Source organism: Tursiops truncatus, chromosome 13 (assembly GCF_011762595.2).
Source record: "Tursiops truncatus isolate mTurTru1 chromosome 13, mTurTru1.mat.Y, whole genome shotgun sequence".
Classification (NCBI taxonomy): domain Eukaryota; kingdom Metazoa; phylum Chordata; class Mammalia; order Artiodactyla; family Delphinidae; genus Tursiops; species Tursiops truncatus.
Window position 1 is genome coordinate 79332537 of NC_047046.1, and position 17541 is coordinate 79350077.

The following is a 17541-nucleotide window of genomic DNA, read 5'->3' on the forward strand; positions in this document are numbered from 1 at the left end:
TTGCTTCAAATTCTGAAAAGGTATTTTTGCATCAAATCTTCTTAAAAGGAATTCAATATTGCTGTCTCACTGTGACAAAATATTCATATATATGTACATTAATATATTTTTTAAGTTTTAATTACCAATTCCACATTCTTTTAAAACTTTTAGTTTAAAACTTAAGTACTATGGAAGAATTTTCTCAGCAGAATGGAGATTTTCTCCATTAGTTGACACCCAGTGTTCTGTCCTGTTTCAAAAATCCTTTCTTGAATTTTATATAACTCTTTTAAAAAATGAAGCTTCTAAAAGGCTACATTTTAAGACATTCTTCAATACAGCAGACATATATTAAAGTGTGAGCAATTTCTTTGAAAAAAATCAGACTCATTCAAACCATTCTGGTGATTCAAATGGATTGATACTCAGAGAATATAACTGTGTGGAGGATGCAGAATAGTTTTTGAACCAGTTATAAATATTTATAAATGAATTGTGAGGGAGATCTTTACGAAGAAAATGAAATGTGTTGCCATTGGCTAAATACCATTTTCTTTGTTAATTATAAATATTGAGGGTTCTGTAGGTTCATTCATGTTTAACCTAATCCCTGGATAAGCAAAATATATGACAAATCGTAGTTCTGAAATATTGAAAACACTGTGACATTTTTATTTTCCCTTAAGCATGAATTGTACATTAATAGGTAATTTTAAGAAAGAAATAATACAATTAAGCATTTAAATCATCTTTTCCTAAATCACATGTTTGGAATTTGGAATTAAAAAAACAAAAACAAGAGCAAAACCAAAATCATGGTTAGTCATGTTGTTGAAGTTTGCAATTACCCAAAGCAAAGAATTGTTTACTTTAAATCTTAACCTCCACATCCTGGTAGGCAGAGCAAAGTCAGAGTCTCACAGTCTGTCTTCACATTATTTTGTCTTTGCTCCCAAAAATCTTAACTCTGATTATGTGCTGTAGAAATAAAACAGATATAAAATCAGTTCAAAAACAACACCCCAAGCCAGTGAAAACAAGTGGAACATTTTTTTTTCAGAGAGAACATTTAAAATGTTGCACTAAATCAACTAAATAATGCAAAGATAATAGCATATTGCTACTCTCATTTGCTACTCTAATTGTTCCACATTTATGGAGTTCTGCCCTGGGTAGTTTTAATAGCAGTTGTTAACCACTGTCATTAATCAGCAACCTTATTACAGTTCAAAATGGAATTGTAATTGAAACACTTGAACAAGTTAAAATCGACAATAAACTTACAGTCGGATAGGATTTGCTTAATGAACTTGATGTAATAAAACTTTAATTGTTGTTGAGCATTTACAGGATATATTGCCTAAAAGTTTTAAAATTTATAATTAACCCATAACAATTCAAGGGAGTAAGTTCATACCAGAAAGCAAAAGGCAAGTTACAATTAAACATAACGTTATTCCTAATTTTATGGAAATAGTAATGATTTTCCTCTTCCTGCAGTCTTCTACTCTTCTATTTTTTTTCTTCTTTTCTTGATAGGTGGTTTTTTTTTTTTTTTTTTGCTGCCTGTGAGATGTAATTTGTGTGGCAAGAAGAAATCTTGCTTAACTCCACATATCTTATTCACTGGCCACAATGTCTGAATATTTATGAGAATACATTATATCCAAATTTTTAGATCTTAGAGTCAAATGTATGGGATCTGTTTCTCCACACACCACATTCACGTTTAATACCTGTGGGCACCAGTATCTGTATCTATAAAATAGCAATAGCTATCTGTTTGTTGTGAGAATCAGAGTAGATGGTAAACATATAATAAATGTTACTTTATTATTATTTAAAGTTTGGAATTTCCACTTAAGTGATCTCATTTAATCTTTAAAATAAATTAAATCCGAGTAGGTATTTTCAGGTGATTGTCAAGAAACTAGCTGATTAACTGAATAGGACCCATATTAGGTACCTGGTGACCTAGCAGGATTGAGATGTAAGTTGTGAATAAAAAACCCCAATCTTTAGAGTATGAAACACAAGGTCTGACCATGCAGAGCACTGCAGAATTATTCTTGGTTAGCAGGGTGGAAAGTGAGGTTTGTAGTCCACAAAAGAATATAGAGTTGGGGGCTTCCCCGGTGGCGCAGTGTTTGAGAGTCCGCCTGCCGATGCAGGGGACGCGGGTTCGTGCCCTGGTCTGGGAAGATCCCACATGCCGCGGAGCGGCTGGGGCCGTGAGCCATGGCCGCTGAGCCTGCGCGTCCGGAGCCTGTGCTCCGCAACGGGAGAGGCCACAACAGTGAGAGGCCCGCGTACCGCAAAAAAAAAAAAAAAAGAATATAGAGTTGCTGAAAGTGAATCCAAAATGTCTGAAAAGAAGGTAGATATTGAAAGCTGTTCATTCATTCCTTATTTAGCAATGTCCCCCACCCCCTTCCTAGAAACTCAGCTGACTTTAAAAATGTGGGAAACATGCCTTGTTTGCCTGAGGGAAGAAAGTTTAAACAGATAAGCTTTTGATCAAATATTTATGATTATGTTTCTTAAATATCTTTCTGAAACTCTCCATAGTCTAGAAAATAGACTTCACTAGAACACTGTACTTAATATGTCATTTTTCTTTTTAATTTACAAAAGTATTACATGAACCATTTTCTTTAAAGTTGTTTCAAGCAATGTTTAGTCACCTACATGCAGTAAATGCAATTGATTCTCTTTACAGAGATATACACTCCTCCTACTTCTGTGCCCCTTTCCAGATAAAACTCCTAACAGTTTGTTCGAGAGAACTTCCTTGTCTCTTGGGAAGCTCTCTCTACCTCTGATTTTGCTTACATCGTTATAAATAAATAATATGTAAACAAATACTTGGTAATACATTTTGTAAACAAATTTGCTGAGTTTGGTGATTTGACCCTCTCCTTTAAATATATATCTTGGGAAGCTTTCATGTCAATACAGTATTTTTTTAATGTGATATATGTGTGTGTGTGTGTGTGAGTATTTATATATAATGCTCTGTAACATAACTTATTTAAGCACTCCCACAAAGATGGCACTAAGTTTGCTTCCATTTTTCAGGTGCTGCTCATCCACATCCTTACCTTTGAGCATAAGCATAAGCCTTTCTGTAGTGTATACTTCAGAAGCAAAATTACTCATCTTAATGGTGTTTATATCATAATTCTGACAGTTGTAGCCATATTCTCTAAAAAAGTAATTAACAGTCCACAACCCCATGAAAGTATATCATTATGTATTTCACTAACAATGGATATTAATCATGTATTTTAATATTTGCCAATCCAATAGAAAATTATTTTAATTGATGCTTCAGTTTGTGTTTTCTCAATTATTAGTGATCTGAAGCATATTTTTACACTTGATTATTTGTATTTTTATATTTTGTGCAATACTATTAAAACCTGAATTATATTGTTTTGTCTTTTTATTGATATTTAGCCTTTTTTATGTATCTACATATATTCTGAAAATCCTTTTCTTTATATGCTATGATTTTTATGTCTTTAACAGGAAAAGTTCTTCAACTTGATGATTATGAAAACACTGTCCAATAATTTTTATTTTCATAAACTTAAACCTTTTTTCTTTTTTTTTTCTTTCTTTTTGCGGTACGCGGGCCTCTCACTGTTGTGGACTCTCCCGTTGCGGAGCACTAGCTCCGGATGCGCAGGCTCAGCGGCCATGGCTCACAGGCCCAGCCGCTCCGCGGCATGTGGGATCTTCCCAGACCGGGTCACGAGCCCGTGTCCCCTGCATCGGCAGGCGGACTTTCAACCACTGCACCACCAGGGAAGCCCCCTTTTAAATATAGGCATTATATCTTTGGTTGCTGAAGATAGAGAGTACATTATTAGCCAGTTGTCTGAGATACAATTATTGAATATATCATTTTATCAGTAAAATGAAAGGACATTTCATCACATACTAAGAATCCTATGGACCCTATGTTGTGTCATATTGATTTACTTAAATATTTATGAACAAAACAATGTTTTAATTAGGAAAGATTTGTGGTTACCTCATAGGTAACAACTCATTCATTTTGTTCAAAGTTTTCATAGTTATTCATGCTCATTATATCTTCCCAGTGAATTTTAGTACAAGCTGACTGAGTTATTCATAAAATATTTTTGGTTTGTTTATTTTGGTTAGCTTATTTTGAGAAAACTGACTTCTTTACATTAAGAATCTTCCCATCCAGAAACATACATGTCTCTCCATTTGGTTACATTGTCTCTCATGCATTTCGATAGCATTTAATATATAATTCCCATGGGTATGACAGCTCTTATGAGGTATCTTCCAAAGTACTTGAGTGATCTGTGTGCTCTAGTAAGTCTTTCCTTGTTTGTTGGTTCTTTCAGTTGTCTATATTTGCACCTCACTTTATGGTGTTTGATTTTTCTCAAAAAATGTGACAGATTTTGGATGTTTGCTCATCTTTTCATTTTACTCTGCATGAAAATCATGATGTTCTATTAAATGAAGTGTCCATAATTTGGTTACTTGGTATCAGATATCTCTTTTATTACTGAAAATATTTATTTGGACATAGATTTTAAATCTTCTTAAAGTGTGTCTTAATGGATAGCTTCATTTTACTTTCATCTGTTTTCTATTCATTTCAATTTTGAATCACATATGATCAAGCACTTTTCATTTACTTTGGAGCTCCTAAAAATACTATAGACAATTTATTATTTTCTCAGGAATAAGTATATTTTTAGAAAGAAGCTCTTTATATTTAATGCTATTTTTGTCTCTTTTGTACTTTGCAGATTCTTTTAGGCTTCATATTCCTGTTGATTATTTTGAAGTGCTGCAAATACGTTTCGGCTTACACTTTCTCATAAATATTGTGGGTGGCTTTTATTTAGATTACTTCAGTTTTTACAGCTGGTATAAGAATCTTATTCCTTTGAGCTGAGATATGAGGATACATTAAATGAATTTTTATTGTCAGTTTAAACAATTAGTATCAAGAAGAGGACTAACCTGGATTCGTGAGATATTTTGTAAAGCAATTTTCTCTACATTGAAACTTCATGAGCAGAGGCAAATGTTTCCATATTTGATTATTTTAATGTCTCTTCTGTATTCAAAGTATAGGCTAAGATTTTGAGATTCCATTTCTGCTTCTTTTATTGCAGATTCAGGAAAGTGACTAGTTCTCTTAAGATGTACCCCTCTCACAGCAAATGTACGTCTGTGTAAGGGTGGATGTGAGACAGCAGTTGGAAGCTGCATAGATGGGAATTTGCCAAAAAGTTTTATCTTTGGTGGACTTAGCAACACCCCTACAGAGCACATCTGCTGCTGTTTTACAAAGTTAACATGATCACAAATGTGCTTTGTTTATCCTAAAGTCTTGTCTTCATCTGTCACATCTAAAAGTAAGTCAGAATGCTCAGCTTTTCAGGAAAGTAGTGTCCTTGATTGGAATAAAGTCATGTGCCAGGACTACATTGTTTAGCGCTTAGCCCTGCTGTTCATTGGCTTAATATTTGTTGTGTTTATGGTTAATTTTTCATTCTTGGTAAGTACCTTGGAAGTTTTCTGATCTACATAAAATTGTCTTCAAGTGGATTCAGGCTATATTTCCTAAGATTCACCTTTTCCTCTACCCCAGCTCTCCAAATAGCAGTCGTTTAAGTTATTTTGCATCAGTTTACTTACTTCCATAGCACACACTTAGGTGTACACACATTCTTTCTTGATCAACACTACCTGATCCCATCTATAATATATTTAGAATATATCAATATATGTGTGTGTGTGTGTGTGTGTGTGTGTGTGTGTATTCACATATAGAACAAGATTAAATACAGGGAGATCATGTTAAAAGGACAATAAGTCAACAATGAGATATTGAGTACCTTTTACATACTATGTGCACAGTAAAATAAAGAAGGAAAGAAGGGAGGGAGGGAGGAGAAAGAAAGAGAGAAAGAAAAAGAAGAAAGAAAGAAAGGGAGAAAAATAAAACAGAGGGAGGGAGGGAGTAAGAAAGCGTGTAAAGACATAGATATATAGGTATATAGGCAGATAGAGAAATAGTTGATATCAGGCTGACTGCAAATGGGTATGAAGGATCTTTTAAAGTGATAGAAATGAACAGAATAATTCATTTTGGTGGTATTTTGCACAGCTCTGTAAAGTAGCAAAATAAGCTTAGTGTATAATTTAAATGGGTGACTTTTATGGTATGCAAATTATTTCTTAATAAATCTGTTATTAAAAGATCACTTGAAATCTTGCAATAAATATATTAAAAATTAATAAATCTATTCAATAAACAGAACTTTATTGAGTACACACCTCACACCAAGCATTGTGATAACGATTTTAGACTTGATCAGGAATAAAAGTGGTTATTAAAAGTTTTCAGTCCAGGGCTTCTCTGGTGGCACAGTGGTTGAGAGTCCACCTGCCGATGCAGGGGACACAGGTTCTTGCCCCGGTCCGGGAAGATCCCATGTGCCGCGGAGCGGCTGGGCCCGTGAGCCACGGCCGCTGAGCCTGCGCTCCGCAACGGGAGAGGCCACAACACTGAGAGGCCCACATACCGCAAAAAAAAAAAAAAATCAGTCCAGTAGAAGCCTACTATTGAGCCTGTCAAAGGTTTTCCTCATTTCTTTTAGCAATTTGTCTTAATCTAGTACTTCCATTTATCTTTTTCCATCTCACTGGTGAAATCCTTCATATGGTCAGAAAGTTTTGCACCTTTTCCACTAGTGCCTTAACCTATTAGTCACAGTTATTTTAAATTCCCTGGCTGACAGTTCCAGCATCTGGGTCATATCTGAGTCAGGTCCTATTGAATTTTTGTCTATTGATACTAGATTTTTTTTTTCTCCTTGATTTTTTGTCTTTCTGAAAAAGTTTGGCTGAAACACAGATAGTGTGTCTATTTATTCCTTGAAATGAACCTGTATTTTCTTTGCTATGCTTTTGAAGAGTATGAGAGTGGGGATTTGAGTCCATCTCATCAGGAGTTGAGCTGGGTTTGAGTTCTGTTGTTATAATGGCTTCCTACAATGAATCGCTGGCTTCAAATTCTTCTAGCATTACCTTGCCCATAGGGTGGGGTCTAATTATCACAGGATTTTTCTTATTGTCCCCTTCACTCTCAGGGTTAGGCTAGTCCTTTGTGTCGGCAGCTCGAGAGGGTCTTTCTTTAACCTCTGACCCCTCTCCTGCAGTAGGGTGCTGTTGCCTGTTTCTGCTTCTAGTCTGGTGGAGGTGGGCAAAGAGGCAGTCTGTTGTCATGGTTCAGCCTCAGGCTTAGGAGGGTCCTGAGTCTCGAAAGAGGGACTTTTTCAGTAATCCTGACCTTCCCTGGTGCTTGGGTATCTCTATGTGCTCAATATGTTGTCCTTTTCTCCACTCAGGGGTAGAGATTATTTTCTTCCTATTCTCTGCTCTATTCCTGGGAGTGATGTTTCTCTTCCCCATGAAAATTAAGACTTTTGACCCATATGCAAGAAGAATACAAATGAGATGTATTACTTTTTTCACTACGGTGTCTATTCTTTTCTTCTAGATTTTCCCATTTGAGAAGCTTTCTCCAATCTTTTATTGTGAATATTCTGTCAGCGTCCGTGAATAGGTGCCAATACCACTTTTGCCCGCAGTTTGCTGAGGTTCTATACTCTCAAGGTCACCTACACTCAGCTTTTTGGAATTTGTTTTTAAAAATTAGCTGAATTATTACTTGTTGCTTAAATAATAGTCCCTCTCCCTCCCAAGTTCATCTCCATGTGAATCAGTGTTGATGTCTCCAGAGAGATGGAAAAAAAAAATAAATGTAAAGGAATAAAAAGATAGTAAACAATGTCAGTAAACTGAAGTCTATTCAGCAAAGAATGATGAGGATAAAAAGATAACTAAAAATCAAGGTATAAAAGAAACAACAAATTAACTGGGGATGTGTGATATGTGAGAAAATAATTTCAAGAGATGATAGAGAACTCATGTGAATGTAAGGGTACATTTTGCCCTTGTAGTTCAATGGAACAGAACAAAATATATAAATTTGAAATTGTGAGAATATATATTTTAATTAAATATAAAGAACATTTTTCTAAAAGTGAATTGCACAGTAATTCAAAGGAATGTTTTAGAATTTCATCACAGCATATTAATCAAGATTGGAAAAGTGCTTGTTACTGTTAACCTATGGAAAGGAAAGCAGGACTTGAATTTGCTGAGACAATTTTCAAACAAAATAAAAAGTATTAAAGTCTTTATGACTACATGACCAATTAATAGTCTGTGTGTCTCTAATAAAACACTATTTTTTAATAGACCTTATTATATTGTGCAAGTATATTAAAGATAGAGCCTTATCTCCTAAGACAAATCATCTGTGAGTAGTCATTTTAATATACTAGAAGCACAGTGGAATTTCCTGCTGTGGTTTCTTGCAATGCAATTTTAGGATAACCTTTGGTCACTGGAACATCCATCAAAAATAGGACAGACAGTAATTTCTCTCAACTGCAACTCATTAAGTCATCAGTTCTGACTAATCGGATTCTTAAAAAATAGTTTTCTAATGAACATTATATTGACCATGATAGAATATTTATGTAATTACTATTTAATCTAACATGTCACTCATAATTTTCTGTAGCATAATCTATTCTTCTCTTGAATAATGCAACACTTTGAAAACTAAAGATTCAACTAAATACTATGATTCAGGACGTTATTTACCCTTGAATCTTTTTAGTCAGTGACCGACAGACTCTAGCCCTATGCAATTCAGCATGTACTCTCACAGTGACTTCTGTATTATAAAATCAATATTTTCTATTCAGAATAAGAGTGGTTAACAAAGTTTAGCTTGAACAAATTCTCAAATCATACTAGGTAAATTTACTGATAATTTATGGAAGCGCAAATAGCAAACCTAAGTATTCTAGAGCAATGTAAACAATGTGTTAAATTTCCCTTGTAAAATGGACATAGTGCAGATAAAGGACAGAAATCCAGGACATTTGGGTTTAACAAACATAGGCTCATTAAGTTTTACTATCAGAAGTTTATTGACATCCAGGATAATTTTGCCAAAATAAATAACACACTCAATTGCCCAAATAAGGGTGAAATGACAAATAGTGCCTACATCGGTTCTGGAAATTTTCTTGTGTCAATGTATAATTAGAATTTTTTAAATGGTTACTTATACTAAAAGAGGAGTATCTGAAGTAGCAATCACATACTATAGCCAGACATAGAAATCATAAAACAATTTAAGTCTAAACAATTAACTGCATACAGATACTTTATGATTTTGTGGGGGGAAGAGTTGGGTAGATTGTTTTTACATTCTAAGTTTTTGTATGTGATTAAAAAAAAAAGAAACTTACTAGAATGATGCTAATAAGATGGTTCACGGAATCCAAGCAAGAGCTGACAAACCTGAATAGGGCAAAGGTGAAACCCAAGGTCACATCTTTCATTTTACTAATGGGAGTCAATGCACCTCCCCTATTGGACAGGTATCTGGTGTTAACAGGATGTTAACACCTTACGACTCATGACTCAATGTGGATCAGCTTGAAACAATAACCCAGAGCTGACCACCCTGTGTAGAAGGAGAGCAGTCACAAGAGTCAAGGAACTCAGCATAGATACAGATAATATCAATAGATCCTGAGATGGATCAATTGATTGAAAGATTTTTATTAATGTAAATTTTTATAGAAAGAAGTGCCTAAATACAAGTAATGTATACATAATTTTATACATATTATCATTAATTAAATATTATTAAAGTGAATACCAGTAATCCACCATGCAGGTAAGAGATTTGATTGTGGCTAGATTCTCCTTTTATTATTGGGGTGTTAAACAGAATCCAAAATAAAGGCCATGCTTTGAATAGACCTCTAGACTATACACTCACAACCAGGTAACTGAAACATAAACTCTCTTGGTTTCCCTGAAATGCTGACTGTGAACTTAACCAAAACTTAAGCTTTCTTCATGTCACCGTGACCTTCCAGCTTCCTAGTCAATCCAATACAGACAAGTAAGCTGAGTGCTGCCACCCTAAAAGGAACATAAGTTTCTAGTAACCAAACACAAAACTATGTACTCCCTCATTCATGTCTGTAAACTGAGCAGTAACTGCTAAGAGCTAAGCTTCTTAACCACTTTTGGTTTTGAAATCCCCCTGTTTGGGAACAATCTGTTTCTCGCTCAACAGAATATTCATGTCAAGTGAAGCTCTCTGGATTTTCCTTAGAGAGAGGCAACCCTATCCTTAACTGCTTACATAGAGGTTTGCTTGATTTTCCTTTTTTAATTTGCTTCACCGACTACGCATATAACACTAAACAATATACATGTCTGCAGTTTTCATTTTTCTTTTTCTCATCATTATGTTCCTCGGTTCATCAGTATTGGTGTAATAGCTATAGTTCTTTATAATTACTTTTTCCTGTGGCTTTACTAATTTTCACTCCAGCAGAGATATTCTTGTTGCTCTATATCCTGACCAACACTAGATATTATTGGACTTTTTCCTTTTCAACTATTTTCCCTTCTTTTTGCAGAAATGTTAAAATCAAACCCAGGTTTGTTTGAATTAACTATTTCCCTCAGGGCAAAGCAGTTTCAGAATCCCGGTCCCTCACTTAGCCCTTTTGATTCTCATTCTCCATTGTATTTTTGTTTTCTTTCTTAGCTTAATAGTTTCTTAGTATTTTGTCAATTCTTCAATGATTTTAAGTACCTGATATTTCGGAACACCCACTGTCAGGTTTTTTAAATTGTATTCATTTGAGGGTTCAGCCAAATTAGTTACCTTGCCATTGCTAGGAATAGAAGTCTGGGCCTTTGTTTTTCACTTTTGAACTTGATACAATTGTCAAGTCATATAAGTAACTGTATACTTTTTTTGAATCTTCTATTTCATATGTATGGCAAGTGTCTTATAAACCCCTCCTACATTATTTTTTGTAAGAGCCTTGTTGGGATACAATTCACACACCATAAAATTCACCAATTTAAAGCAGGTAATTCAATTGTTTTTATATATTCATAGAATTGTGCCATTTTTACCACTATTTCAAATATTTGAGAATATTTTCATCAAACCCCTCCCCCCATATTTTTAAATCTTCATGGCCATTTACAATCCTAATTCCCCTCTGCCCTTAGCCCCTGGCAACCACTAATATAACTGCTATTTCTACAGATTTGCCTATACTGGATATTTAATATAAAAGGAATAATACATTATGTGATCTTTTGTAACTGGTTTCTTTCATTTTGCAAAATGACTTCAAGATTTATCCGTGTTGTAGCATGTGTCAGTACTTCTTTTTACTGCTGAGTAATACTTCAGTGTATGGCTGTAACATGTTGCATTTAAACATTCATCAGGTGATGGCCATTGTCTTTCCCCCACTGTTTGGGTATTTTCAATAATGGTGCTATAAATATCATGCACTAGTTTCTTAACACATTCTGACATTGTTTCTTAAACTCTGATACCATAGAAGTCTATAGACGTTTACAATTTAATATTCGATAATTTCCCTTTCTTAGGCACTCTTTGAACCAAAAATACTCTTTCACATCTTTACATTTCCAAACACATAATTTTCCAGGCAAATGATGTGATTTTAGTAACTGTTTAAAAATGCTCTATTAAGATAAGTTGCCCTCTCTGTCTGCTACACTCTTTTTCTTTCTTCGTGTTTTTTAATTTAATTTTATTTAGTTTTTATACTGCAGGTTCTTATTACTCATCAATTTTATACACATCAGTTTATACATGTCAACCCCAATCGCCCAATTCATCACACCACCACCCCCCACCCTCCCACAGCTTTCCCCCCTTGGTGTCCATACATTTGTTCCCTACATCTGTGTCTCTATTTATGCCCTGAAAACCAGTTCATCTGTACCATTTTTCTAGGTTCCACATATATGTGTTAATATACGGTATTTGTTTTTCTCTTTCTGACTTACTTCACTCAGTATGACAGTCTCTAGGTCCATCCACGTCTCTACAAATGACCCAATTTCCTTCCCTTTTATGGCTGAGTAATATTCCATTGTATATATGTACCCCAACTTCTTTATCTTTTCATCTGTCGATGGGCATTTGGGTTGCTTCCATGACCTGGTTGTTGTAAACAGTGCTGCAATGAACATTGGGGTGCATGTATATTTTTGAATTATGGTATTCTCTGGATATATGCCCAGTAGTGGGAATGCTAGGTCATATGGCAATTCTATTTTTAGTTTTTTAAGGAACCAGCATACTCTTCTCCATAGTGGCTGTATCAATTTACATTCCCACCAAGAGTGCAAGAGGGTTCCCTTTTCTCCACACCTTCTGCAGCATTTGTTGTTTGTAGATTTTCTGATGATGCCCATTCTAACTGGTGTGAGGTGATACCGCATTGTAGGTTTGATTTGCATTTCTCTAATAATTAGTGATGTTGAGCAGCTTTTCATGTGCTTCGTGGCCATCTGTATGTCTTCTTTGGAGAAATGGCTATTTAGGTCTTCTGCCCATTTTTGGATTGGGTTGTTTGTTTTTTTTAATATTGAGCTGCATGAGCTGTTTATATATTTTGGAGATAAATCCTTTGTACGTTGATCATTTGCAAATGTTTTCTGCCATTCCAAAGGTTATCTTTTCGTCTTGTTTGTAGTTTCCTTTCCTTTGCAAAAGATTTTAAGTTTCATTAGGTCCCATTTGTTTATTTTTCTTTTTATTTCCATTTCTCTAGGAGGTGGGTCAAAAACAATCTTGCTGTGATTTATGTCAGAGTGTCCTTCCTATGTTTCCCTCTAAGAGTTTTATAGTTTTATAGTGTCCGGTCTTACATTTAGGTCTCTAATACATTTTGAGTTTATTTTTGGTTAGGGAGGGTTCTAATTTCATTCTTTTACATGTAGCTGCCCAGTTTTCCCAGCACCATTTATTGAAGAGACTCTTTTCTCCATTGCATATCCTTGCCTCCTTTGTCATAGATTAGTTGACCAGAGGTGCTTGGGTTTATCTCTGGGCTTTCTATCCTGTTCCATTGATCTGTATTTCTGTGTTTGTACTAGGGGCATACTGTATTGATTACTGTAGCTTTGTCGTATAGTCTGAAGTCAGGAAACCTGACTCCTCCAGCTCTATTTTTTTCCCTCAAGACTCCTTTGGCTATTCCAGGTCTTTTGTGGCTCCATACAAATTTTATGATTTTTTGTTCTAGTTCTGTAAAAAGTGCTACTGGTAATTTGACAGGGATTGCATTGAATCTGTAGATTGCTTTGGTTAGTACAGTCATTTTCACAATATTGATTTTCCAAACTAAGAACATGGTATATCTCTCCATCTCTTGGTATCATCTTTAATTTGTTTCAACAGTGTCTTGCAGTTTTCGGCATACAGGTCTTTTTTCTCCCTAGGTAGGTTAATTCCTGGGTATTTCATTCTTTCTGTTGCAATGGTAAATTGGAGTGTTTCCTTAATTTCTCTTTCAGATTTTTCATCATTACTGTATAGGAATGCAAGAGATTTCTGTGCACTAACTTTGTATCCTGCAACTTTACCAAGTTTATTGATTACCTATAGTAGTTTTCTGGTGGCATCTTTAGGATTCTCTATGTATAGTATCATGTCATCTGCAAACAGTGACAGTTTTACTTCTTCTTTTCCAATTTGTATTTCTTTTATTTCTTTCTCTTCTCTGATTGTCATGGCTAGGACTTCCAAAACTATGTTGAATAACAGCGGTGAGAGTGGACATCCTTGTCTTCTTCCTGATCTTAGAGGAAATGCTTTCAGTTTTTCACCATTGAGGATGATGTTTGTTGTGGGTTTGTCATATATGGCCTTTATTATGTTGAGGTAGGTTCCCTCTGTGCCCCGTTTCTGGAGAGCTTTTATTGTAAATGGGTGTTGAATTTTGTCAAAAGCTTTTTCTTCATCTATTGAGATCATCTGGTTTTTCTTCTTCAATTTGTTAATGTGGTGTATCACATTGATTGATTTGCGTGAATGGAAGAATCCTTGCATCCCTGGGATAAATCCCACTTGATCATGGTGTATGACCCTTTTAAAGTGTTTTTGGATTCTATTTGCTACTATTTTGTTGAGGATTTTTTGCATCTATATTCATCAGTGATATTGATCTGTGATTTTCTTTTTTTGTAGTATCTTTGTCTCATTTTGATATCGGGGTGATGGTGGCCTCATAGAATGAGTTTGGGAGTGTTCCTTCCTCTGCCATTCTTTGGAAGACTTTGAGAAGGATGGGTGTTAGCTCGTCTCTAAATGTTTGATAGAATTCACTTGTGAAGCCATCTGGTCCTGGACTTTTGCTTGTGGGAAGATTTTTAATCACAATTTCCATTTCATGACTTGTGATTGTTCTGTTCATATTTTCTATTTCTTCCTGGTTCAGTCTTGGAATGTTATACCTTTCTAAGAATTTGTCCATTTCTTCCAGGTTGTCCATTTTATTGGCATAGAGTTGTCTGTAGTAGTCTCTTAGGATGCTTTGTATTTCTGCGGTGTCTTTTGTATCTTCCCTTTTTCATTTCTAATTTTAGTGACGAGTCCTCTTCCTCTTTTTCTTGATGAGTCTGGCTAATGGTTTATCAATTTTGTTTATCTTCTCAAAGAACCAGCTTTTAGTTTTATTGATCTCTCTGCCATTGTTTTGTTTCTATTTCATTTATTTCTGCTCTGATCTTTATGATTTCTTTCCTTCTGCTAACTTTGGGTTTTGTTTGTTCTTCTTTCTGTAGTTCCTTTAGGTGTAAGGTTAGATTGTTTGTTTCAGATTTCTGTTTCTTCAGGTAGGCTTGTGTTGCTATAAACTTACCCCCGAAAACTGCTTTTGCTGCATCCCATTGGTTTTGAATTGTCGTGTTTTCATTGTAATTTCTCTCTAGGTATTTTTTGGTTTCCTCTTTGATTTCTTCAGCAGTCTCTTTGTTATTTAGTAACATATTGTTTAGCCTCCATGTGTTTGTGGGTTTTTCTTTTTTTAAACATCTTTATTGGAGTATAATTGCTTTACAATGCTGTATTAGTTTCCACTTTACAACAAACTGAATCAGTTATATATATATACATATGTTCCCATATCTCTTCCATCTTGCATGTCCCTCCCTCCCACCCTCCCTATCCCACCCCTCCAGGCAATCACAAAGCACCGAGCTGATATCCCTGTGCTATGCGGCTGCTTCCCATTAGCTATCTACCTTACATATGGTAGTGTATATATGTCCACGCCTCTCTCTCGCTTTGTCACAACTTACCCTTCCCCCTCCCCATATCCTAAAGTCCATTTTCTAGTAGGTCTGTGTCTTTATTCCTGTCTTACCCCTAGGTTCTTCATGACATTTTTTTTTCTTAAATTCCATATATATGTGTTAGCATACGATATTTGTCTCTCTCTTTCTGACTTCACTCTGTATGACAGACTCTGGTCCATCCACCTCATTACAAATAGCTCAATTTCGTTTCTTTTTATGGCTGAGTAATATTCCATTCTATATATGTGCCACATCTTCTTTATCCATTCATCCAATGATGGACACTTAGGTTGTTTCCATCTCCGGGCTATTGTAAATAGAGCTGCAATGAACATTTTGGTATATGACTCTTTGAATTATGGTTTTCTCAGGGTATATGCCCAGTAGTGGGATTGTTGGGTCATACGGTAGTTCTATTTGTAGTTTTTTAAGGAACCTCCATACGGTTCTCCATGGTGGCTGTATCAATTTACATTCCCACCAATAGTGCAAGAGGGTTCCCTTTTCTCCACACCCTCTCCAGCATTTATTGTTTCTAGATTTTTTGATGATGGCCATTCTGACTGGTGTGAGATGATATCTCATTGTAGTTTTGATTTCAATTTCTCTAATGATTAGTGATGTTGAGCATTCTTTCATGTGTTTGATGGCAGTCTGTATATCTTCTTTGGAGAAATGTCTATTTAGGTCTTCTGCCCATTTTTGGGTTGGATTATTTGTTTTTTTGTTATTAAGCTACATGAGCTGCTTACAAATTGTGGAGATTAATCCTTTGTCAGTTGCTTCATTTGCAAATGTTTTCTCCCATTCTGATGGTTGTCTTTTTGTCTTGTTTATGGTTTCCTTTGCTGTGCAAAAGCTTTGAAGTTTCATTAGGTCCCATTTGTTTATTTTTGTTTTTATTTCCATTTCTCTAGGAGGTGGGTCAAAAAGGATCTTGCTGTGATTTATGTCATAGAGTGTTCTGCCTATGTTTTCCTCTAAGAGTTTGATAGTTTCTGGCCTTACATTTAGGTCTTTACTCCATTTTGAGCTTATTTTTGTGTATGGTGTTTGGGGGTGATCTAATTTCATACTTTCACATGTACCTGTTCAGTTTTCCCAGCACCACTTATTGAAGAGGCTGTCCTTTCTCCACTGTACATTCCTTCCTCCTTTATCAAAGATGAGGTGACCATATGTGCATGGGTTTATCTCTGGGTTTTCTATCCTGTACCATTGATCTATCTTTCTGATTTTGTGTGGGTCCCATACTGTCTTGATTACTGTAGCTTTGTAGTATAGTCTGAAGTCAGGGAGCCTGATTCCTCCGGCTCCGTTTTTCGTTCTCAAGATTGCTTTGGCTATTCGAGGTCTCTTGTGTTTCCACACAAATTGTGAAATTTTTTGTTCTAGTTCTGTGAAAAATGCCAGTGGTAGTTTGATAGGGATTCCATTGAATCTGTAGATTTCTTTGGGTAGTAGAGTCATTTTCACAATGTTGATTCTTCTAATCCAAGAACATGGTATATCTCTCCATCTATCTGTATCATCTTTAATTTCTTTCATCAGTGTCTTATAATTTTCTGCATACAGGTCTTTTGTCTCCTTAGGTAGGTTTATGCCTAGATATTTTATTCTTTTTGTTGCAATGGTAAATGGGAGTGTTTTCTTGATTTCACTTTCAGATTTTTCATCATTAGTGTATAGGAATGCCAGAGATTTCTGTGCATTAATTTTGTATCCTGCTGCTTTACCAAATTCATTGATTACCTCTAGTAGTTTTCTGGTAGCATCTTTAGGATTCTCTATGTATAGTATCATGTCATCTGCAAAGAGTGACAGCTTTACTACTTCTTTTCCGATTTGGATTCCTTTTAGTTCCTTTTCTTCTCTGATTGCTGTGGCTAAAACTTCCAAAACTATGTTGAATAAGAGTGGTGAGAGTGGGCAACCTTGTCTTGTTCCTGATCTTAGTGGAAATGCTTTCAGTTTTTCACCATTGAGGACGATGTTGGCTGTGGGTTTGTCATATATGGCCTTTATTATGTTGAGGAAAGTTCCCTCTATGCCTACTTTCTGCAGGGTTTTTATCATAAATCGATGCTGAAATTTCTCAAAAGCTTTCTCTGCATCTATTGAGATGATCATATGGTTTTTCTCCTTCAGTTTATTAATATGGTGTATGACGTTGCTTGCTTTGCGTATATTGTAGAATCCTTGCATTCCTGGAATAAACCCCACTTGGTCATGGTGTATGATCCGTTTAATGTG

The 17541-nt window shown here is 35.3% G+C and overlaps 1 long non-coding RNA gene across 1 annotated transcript in view; it reads right to left on the bottom strand.

The window, feature by feature from the left end:
- Positions 1-631: 631 nt before the first annotated feature.
- The window catches only part of LOC109550295 (uncharacterized), a 120598-nt gene continuing 103688 nt past the window's right edge, over positions 632-17541 (bottom strand). Inside the window, exons 3-4 of the long non-coding RNA XR_002176804.2 lie at positions 9378-9429; positions 632-960 (exon numbers count right to left, since the gene is read on the bottom strand). This is a non-coding gene — a long non-coding RNA (uncharacterized lncRNA). The remainder of the gene's footprint in view (positions 961-9377; positions 9430-17541) is intronic.